This window comes from Gymnodraco acuticeps, unplaced genomic scaffold, assembly GCF_902827175.1.
Source record: "Gymnodraco acuticeps unplaced genomic scaffold, fGymAcu1.1, whole genome shotgun sequence".
NCBI classification, from domain to species: domain Eukaryota; kingdom Metazoa; phylum Chordata; class Actinopteri; order Perciformes; family Bathydraconidae; genus Gymnodraco; species Gymnodraco acuticeps.
Genome location: NW_022990457.1, coordinates 110,218 through 118,082, shown reverse-complemented (window position 1 = coordinate 118,082; position 7,865 = coordinate 110,218). Strand labels below are relative to the sequence as shown.

General features: G+C 41.8%; 1 protein-coding gene across 1 annotated transcript in view; it reads left to right on the top strand.

The window, feature by feature from the left end:
* The first annotated feature begins 268 nt into the window (after positions 1–268).
* The window catches only part of cntn2 (contactin 2), a 52,603-nt gene continuing 45,006 nt past the window's right edge, over positions 269–7,865 (top strand). The window contains exon 1 of the mRNA XM_034225814.1: positions 269–463. The gene's annotated coding sequence lies outside the window, so the exon portion shown is untranslated. The remainder of the gene's footprint in view (positions 464–7,865) is intronic.

Sequence of the window (7,865 nt, the reverse complement as noted above, 5' to 3'; positions counted from 1 at the left end):
AGCGAGGACATCACCGGAAGTTACTCGAGTTTGCCTTCAAAATAAAGGTTTTAGGTTGACGCTAGGAAACTTATGCGCGTTTGTGTGTGTTGGAGGATGGGCTCTCTAAGGAAGTCTGAAGGAAGGGGCAGATTCTCCATTCTTACCTACCCTACCTTTAAAGTCATACTTAAAGGGATGACAGTTCAGTGGAAGTTACATTTATAAGTGACGCGTTTAATTGTGCAATATAGAAACCGGAAGTCATTTTGCTGTATTTTCGCGGGCTTGACACTAGCGAAAGGAGACCAGAAGGTGGTCCAAAGAAAGCGAGGATGAGAGAGAGAGAGAGATAGATAGATAGAGAGAGAGAGAAGGATCCAGAGAACGGCTGTGAAACGCACGGACTCAGCGAGCAGCACCCCCTCCTCCTGCACACCTCCTCGGCTCCGCAGCGCAGAGAACACGGTCCGCATCCAGCAAGGTAAACAAACACACACCTTTTACCTCAAACTACGTACTCTCTTCTCTGTAATTCCCCATATATTTTTTATTAAATAAGCGCTGAAAAACAGAACGGCAGACCCATGTTTTCAGGTGGATGTTTAGAGCAGGTTTCTGCAGGATGAACGGGATCCCGCTTCTGTTTGACGCAATATACCAAGTGGAGGCTCGGACACACTCACAGTAGCCTGCGATTACAGCGTTTAGGGGCTCAACGTTACGCCAAAGTCCACATTACATTTAGGCAATTAAAGAAATGTGACAATTGTATGTCACCTACACGACCCTCCACCTCATAATAACACGCAGGAGCTTCGTGTGGCGTCGGCTTGGAATAATTCGCATTTATTTAGTTACCCCTCAACAGGAATGTCTTTATGTGTGTATGTGAAGGGAATAAAGCAGGTAATAATGCTGTGCTTGCTGAATATGTTGATTATGCTAAGATTATTTACACGCTAGTTAATCTACATCTGTATTCTGTGTTTTGCTGAAGCTAATTCCTTCATTGTTACCAGTTTGCTGAGAGGCTAAGAGACATGTGTTGTTAATATGTGAATGCTGGGAGCATTTCAGGATACTGAGCTGGAGTCAATCTGGCAGGAGGGTGCACACTCAGTGGGGGGTTCAGGGTCAGCACTCCTGCTGGTGCTAAGGCTGGTTTGGGGGCTGGAGCTGTGTGAGCAGTGCTTTCCAGAAAGGGATGGGGGCTGTAGGAGTGTGTTCAGAGGTCCTGGACAGGAGGACCACCGCTCAATGACCACTTTGATCAGGCTGCAAAGGATGAGTGCAGATATGACCAGGTTGTAATTAACCCTCTTGTAGTGTTCGTTTATTCCCCCCTACTTTGGTGGTCCCGGTCAAATGTGACCTGTCAGTTCCTCTTACATTAAAGGTCCCATGTAATGGCCATTTCTACTGATCATATTTCCATTGTTGAGGTCTAGAATGGATTTAAATTGTGCAATTTTCCAAAATCACATTGGTTTCTCATACAGCATCTCTGTATAGTATGTGTATTCACCAGGTATTCACTCTCTGTCCCCCTCCCTGTGAGCCCAGTGTGCTCTGATTGGTCGGGACGTTGCGAGGCTCGCTGCTGCGAGGAGCGGACAGGCTTCCGGGTCGGCGATACAGCGAGACACAGCAAAACTCATCCTGAGCACACACAAACACTCACAGCCGAAGTAAAAACAATAAGTGTGGCTTGATATAGAGTGGCGAAGTCCCTCCCCTTCCGGTGGACCTCCATGGGACCTTATTTCGAAAAAAATATGTATTGAAGTCAATGGAGAGAGAAAGATTATCTTTCGATCCCGTTTGAATTGTGCCACGAATTACACATATGATGTTTGTCAATTTAAAAGATAATTTTGCAAGTAAAAAAAAAGAAAATGTGTCGTAAAACTGTGAAGTAACACATTTGTTTGTGTGAAACGCTCAATGAACTACATCTCTGGTCTCGCAGAACAACACACGTCACCAAGATGGCCGTCACTACTGTCTTGTCAACAAAACAATTGACTACCCTCACTATCACCACAATGAAACACGTCCAGAAGAATGTCATGCAAAGCTGCCTGCTTGCCTTCCTTTGATTCTCTCTGAACTGCCTGGTCTTTTTAATGTTTAATGTCAACCATTTGTGCAGATAGCATGAAGTAGAAAAGATCGCCGATGCTAATGTAGCGTTAGCATTTCTCCCCCGGGCTTAAATGGTGTATTATAGAATGATCACCCCGGTGTGACAGTACTCTTCAAAGGGTTCACGAAATATGACTACTACTCTTACCGTTTAACATTTTGGGCTACTTAATGTTACTTCATATTAAGGCTAATAACAATTACAAGGCTGTAATGCTAACTAACGTGCTAGCTACTAGCTAGGTAGCTAATTTGATCCAGCCACTCCTGGTCCTTTCATCAGACGGGAAGCGAAAGAGCGAGCAAGACCCATTGCTGGTATGATAACAACCTGGTACTAAGCACACAGGCATCTTGTTAAAGTTATCTTATCTTAGCCAGCGCCATCTAGATAGATTCTATCTAGATGGCGCTGATCTTAGCTATCTCTTAGTGGAGGAAAACAATTGTGACATCACTTACGCGACTCTGGGATTTGTAGTCTTTCTAGTTGCGTATTTTTCACAGTCTTATATTTCAACAGTTTTACGACAAACTGTGACTTTTTTGACATGGAAATTATTTTCTAAGATTGACAAACATCATATTCATGGCACAATTCAAACGGGATCGAAAGATACGTTTTGTCTCTCCATTGACTTCAATACATTATTTTTCCGAAATAAGGTCCCATGGGTAGATGGGCGTGACTTCGCCACTCTATTCAGTAAGAAAAAGGTTTATAACGCTGTGAGAATGGGTCTGCGGAGAGCATTTCTCCGAGATGCAACTCGTCTATTACCAGCGTTCAGGGAGCTCTATGCAAGTCAATGGGGACTCCCTGTTAGTTAGCCAAGGGATCCTGGTGTGTGTGAGGTGCTCCGCGGATTGGTCCATTTGGGCCAATCCGGTCATTTGTTGTTGATTTGGGTGTTCACACGTCACAGAACCCAAGCAAACAATGGGAAATGAGAAATGTCCAACGAGGCGTTCTGGGGCAGCATAGACAGGTCTTTTCTGTGTTAGAGTTTTACTCGCTACAGGGTGTACTTTGAGGGTTTGTGACTCTGCAGACTGTTTACATGCATAGAAACCTTCATAACACACAAGGGGATGGGTAATAACCGGAAAAGCATGACATGCACCCTTTAACAAAATAAACATTAACATATTTTATTTACTACCATTTTAAGATGTAAACAATGTCTCGGACCACTGGTTTACATGAATAACTGAAGTGAATATGAATAGACTTGTATTACAAAATGAAAATGTTGTGGCTGTTTACTATCTGATGCAGTGGCGGCCGGCCCATAGGGGCGCTAGGGGCGCCGCCCCACCTCTTCCCACATACAAAAAAATATATTAAAAAAAATATTAAATAAAGATTTTTTTAATATTTTTATTTTTAATGAACAAGGTAAATATCATACAATTGGTATCAGTAAAATGTATAATCTACAATAAAATCTCGTTTAAAATTGTGTTACGATGTCTAAAGTTACTGATAAGTCACATGTTTCCTGCCTGGCCTTGCCCATTAGTTTATCATTACCGGGCGGAGCCCCCGAGCCAAACAGCAGCAACCAGCACGTTTCAAAAGTCTCAATAGTAAACTGTGCCGCCGAAACATAATTTCAGCCAATCAGCGCCGTCAAATATTTTGGTCACGAGGGCGCTCACGTCGGCGCCCACGTTGCTTACGTGCATTGACGTGAGTTGTTTTTTAGACTCGTGAGTGACCAAGGTGTTGGATGAGTTGGATGAGAATGGCTTCGTGTGCAGGTGGAGTCGCTGGAGCTCGGTCCCCGCCGAATTCCGTTCAAGAGCTAATCTCCAATCCTTTCGAAAGGAGACGTTTGGGAGATAAACTGTTGCTTAAAGACCTTGGACCGGACCAACCCGATTTGTATATATTGCAGCAAGCTCGTGAAAAAGACAATACGTATCAACGAGGCTTCTCACGTAGCTGGTACACCAGAACGGCATGGCTAGCTGGATGCAAACAGGTAAATGCTGTCTTTTGTTTCCCATGCTTGCTCTTCAAACAGCCGGGGACAGATACGATCTGTTCAGAAACTAGACAAAAGTTAAACAAGTACAAACCACAGACTGTGTCATGGAGAATACAGTCGCTGGTTTATTTATGTGTGTAGGCCTATAGGCCGTTGTTGTGAGTGTGGACGGTCGGAGCATATATAACGCTAGCTTAGCCAAGCTCCATTCAGAAAACAAGCATTCTAAAAGGTTTTTCGCCTGCCGTCTGTCTGCAGACTTGTCAAAGCATTAATTCATGGTTTTTACTAACCGGTATCAGTATGTTGTTACGTCGGCATAATTTAGAAACGTGTATTACAATTTAATCACGGTAAAATATGTTCATTTTGTTGTAGTTGTAGCTCCCGAGCGCCGCGTCTTGTTTGAATGATGCGAGTAAACACAGCTGGCAGCCGCGGTGAAACTCGAGCGACTAGAGCGATGCGATAGGAGCGTTTAGAGCGAAGCGAATATTCGCATCGCGTCCGGTCTGAACGCAGCATTAAAGCGAGCTCCGCACTGCACTGGAAACGTGCCATTACATCACCAGAAGTCCTAATTTAAGGGGTCATTTCTCCGCAAAACATTTTTTTTACTCACTATATCAACAGCCCCACCAAAAATATTTTCCATCAGCCGCCACTGATCTGATGGATGAACATAATGTGGGGTTACCCATTCATTTCCTAGGGCAGGAACACAATAGGTGTAACAAAGTTGACTCCACATAATGTAATGAAAGTGGTGATCAGCAGTAGGGATGGGAACAATTAATCGAATATTCGAATATTCGAAATTATTCAGGTATTCAAATAATTATTCAGGTATCGAATATGAGTTATTATTTTTTTTATTTATTTTTTAGGAGGGATGCCTAAGTTGATTACATATTATCAAATTGAATAATTCAATGTATACGACAGTGCCATAGCTAAATGTGTTAGTTGACGTCTAATGGTGTGTTTTGCTCCGCTCACCGGTCCCTCACAGCGGGCAGAGCTGCAGGTGCTGATCTCTCTCTCTCTCTCACTCGCGTTTATGTCCAAATCCATCAGATCTAGCTAGTTCTAGCCAATGATATGGCTGCTGCCCCTCCCTACACGCAGATCACGCAGACTCAAGCCTCATCTTATGCCCAAATGTAGCGCAAATGCGCTCCGCAGCCGTTGCGAGGTTCATGAGCGTGCTCCCCCGCCCCCTGTCAACACTCGCGACACATGGCCAGCCTAAACAACAATAAGCGCTGCTTGACAACCGTGTGTGGCGGCAAAGTACATAGACATTTTGACTGGAGAGATTTAGTTTTGCCGGTATTCAACTTATTTTACCAGTCATAGTCCGGTAATTATTTACACTCCAAGAAGAGTCCTACACAACAGACATGGCGTCAAAAAGGAGTAATGTGTGGAAATATTTCGACCAGGTTAGTGAATGCGGTGTAGAGGTCGAACTATGCCAAATTAAACTTATACATGCTATACCTTGCTATACCCGCAACCTCCGTTCCAGCTGAGAGGGTCTTCTCTACAGCTGGCCTGATTGTGAATCGCCTCCGCACATGAAAGCTGTAGGCCTTTAGCTGTCAAACTGTGATCACCAGTACCAATACATTTGACAAATTCGACTTGATTTCTACACTTATTTGAACATGTATGTATTTATTTCCAAAATAGATTGAAAAAAAAATGTGGAAAAAAAATGTGGGACATTTTTTTTGTACCCAATTTTTTTTATAGGATATGTACATTTCGGTTAACCGGGGGCGCAACAGCGGTAATTCAAGTTTAAAAGTCTCAAAATGCTACAACTACTGTCACAAACTGGATGAATGTGAAGTATTTTGTTAAGGAGGATGAAAGCGTAATTAAGGAGCACTATTGGAGTGACTTTGATGGTTATTGGACTCAGGATTAATTCATTTGGATTCCCGCTGTATGAAGAAATTAAAGGACGGCGCAAGTGGAGACAATTCACAAAGGGATTAAACTGTTTAAAACACATGCTCAAAGTAAGCCGGATTTTGCCGATGTGTTTATGTGGATTCAAAAGTCGTAAATAATCTACAAAATGGAGGAGACCGATCTGATCGGAGCAACTGTGACAAATAATCCAATTGAAATGGACATATGGACATATGGACAAATATGTTTTAAAAATGCGCTTATCCAGAAAAGCCTGGTTTGGACACTTTACGGGCAGAAGGAACATTTCTATTAAAGAAATAATTATACATTTCTGTCATGCCTTTATTAGCTACTAACTTGAATTTGTATTCAAATGAATTAATCAATTATTTTTTATATTTTATTGTAATGTAGAGACAAGGCTTTTAGTGACAATCATGCATTGCGTTACAATTATATGTTAAAAAAATTAAAATAAAAAGTCTAAATATGATATTTGGCCTCAAATCATCTGAGGCCTGGCGCACCCCCTGCGATCTTTGGCGCAGGTTGGGAACCACTGCCGTCAGATCACTCAGCTTCATCTCTGTGTAACGAGGACAGGGTCAGCTACATGCGTAGCCAAAGTTAGCACAAAGGCTGGGAACAGATCACTACTGAAACTGAACAAATATTCTTTCCACTATAATATGCATTTTTGTTTAATATTGTGATTATTTTATTAAGTCACATGCTGAGATGAAAAGCCGTTACATATTATACCTTTTGTTGTTTACAGTGTATGCCACTGAGTATTCCTTGCAGCATGTTTCTCTGTACATACAAATATGTATTGCTTTCAGATAGTCAGCTGGTGTTTAGAAGAACAACAGGAAGCTGTAATCAAGGTTCAAGGTTCTTTATTTTGTCATACGCACATATCTACAGAGTAGTTATGCCGATGAAAATCTTAGGTCACAGGCTCCTCCAACAGTGCAACACAGATAAACAGAAAAATATAGTGCAAAAAAATAGTTTAAAAAAGTGAAATAGTGCAATAAGAGTCTATATGCAAGTTATTGGAATGATATATTAGATAAATAGATAAATATTTACTAAGTAGCAGATGAATGACGGATGTTATTTCAACTACTGTAGTGCTGCTCAATTAATCATATTTTAATCGCAATTACGATTATGGCTTGCAACGATTACGAAAACAACGTAATCGAAATATAACGATTATATATATATATTTTTGTTATTGGTTTTTCAGTTGAGTTATACTTAAAGTTCAGGGTAATCAACTGTTAAAAACATACTGTTCACATTTTTCTTCTCCAATAAATTGATGTTTTCAAAGTAAATGGATAATCGTTTTTAATAATCATGATATCAATTATTGACCAAAATATTCGAGATTATGATTTTTGCCATAATCGAGCCGCCCTAGTTTCTAGCAACAAATCTTTAAGAGATGACTTGAGCAGCCCTACCAGCATTTGCCATGGTGGCCAACCATTTTTTATTTGGTCTTAAATTGTAGTTCAACATGTTGGGGCGGTGGTGGCGAAGTCGATAGGGACTCGGCTTGGCAACTAGAAGGTCACCATTTCAAGTCCCGGCAAGACCAAGTGCTACCGAGGTGTCCCTGAGCAAGTCACCGTTCCCTACACTGCTCCCCGGGCGCTGTTCAAAATGGCAGCACACTGCTCCTAACACTAGGATGGGTCAAATGCAGAGAAACAATTTCCCCACGGGGATTAATAAAGTATATCATATCATATCATATTTCCTGTTACTTCTGGACCATGACGGTGGGCCAGCCTTTAATGTTTA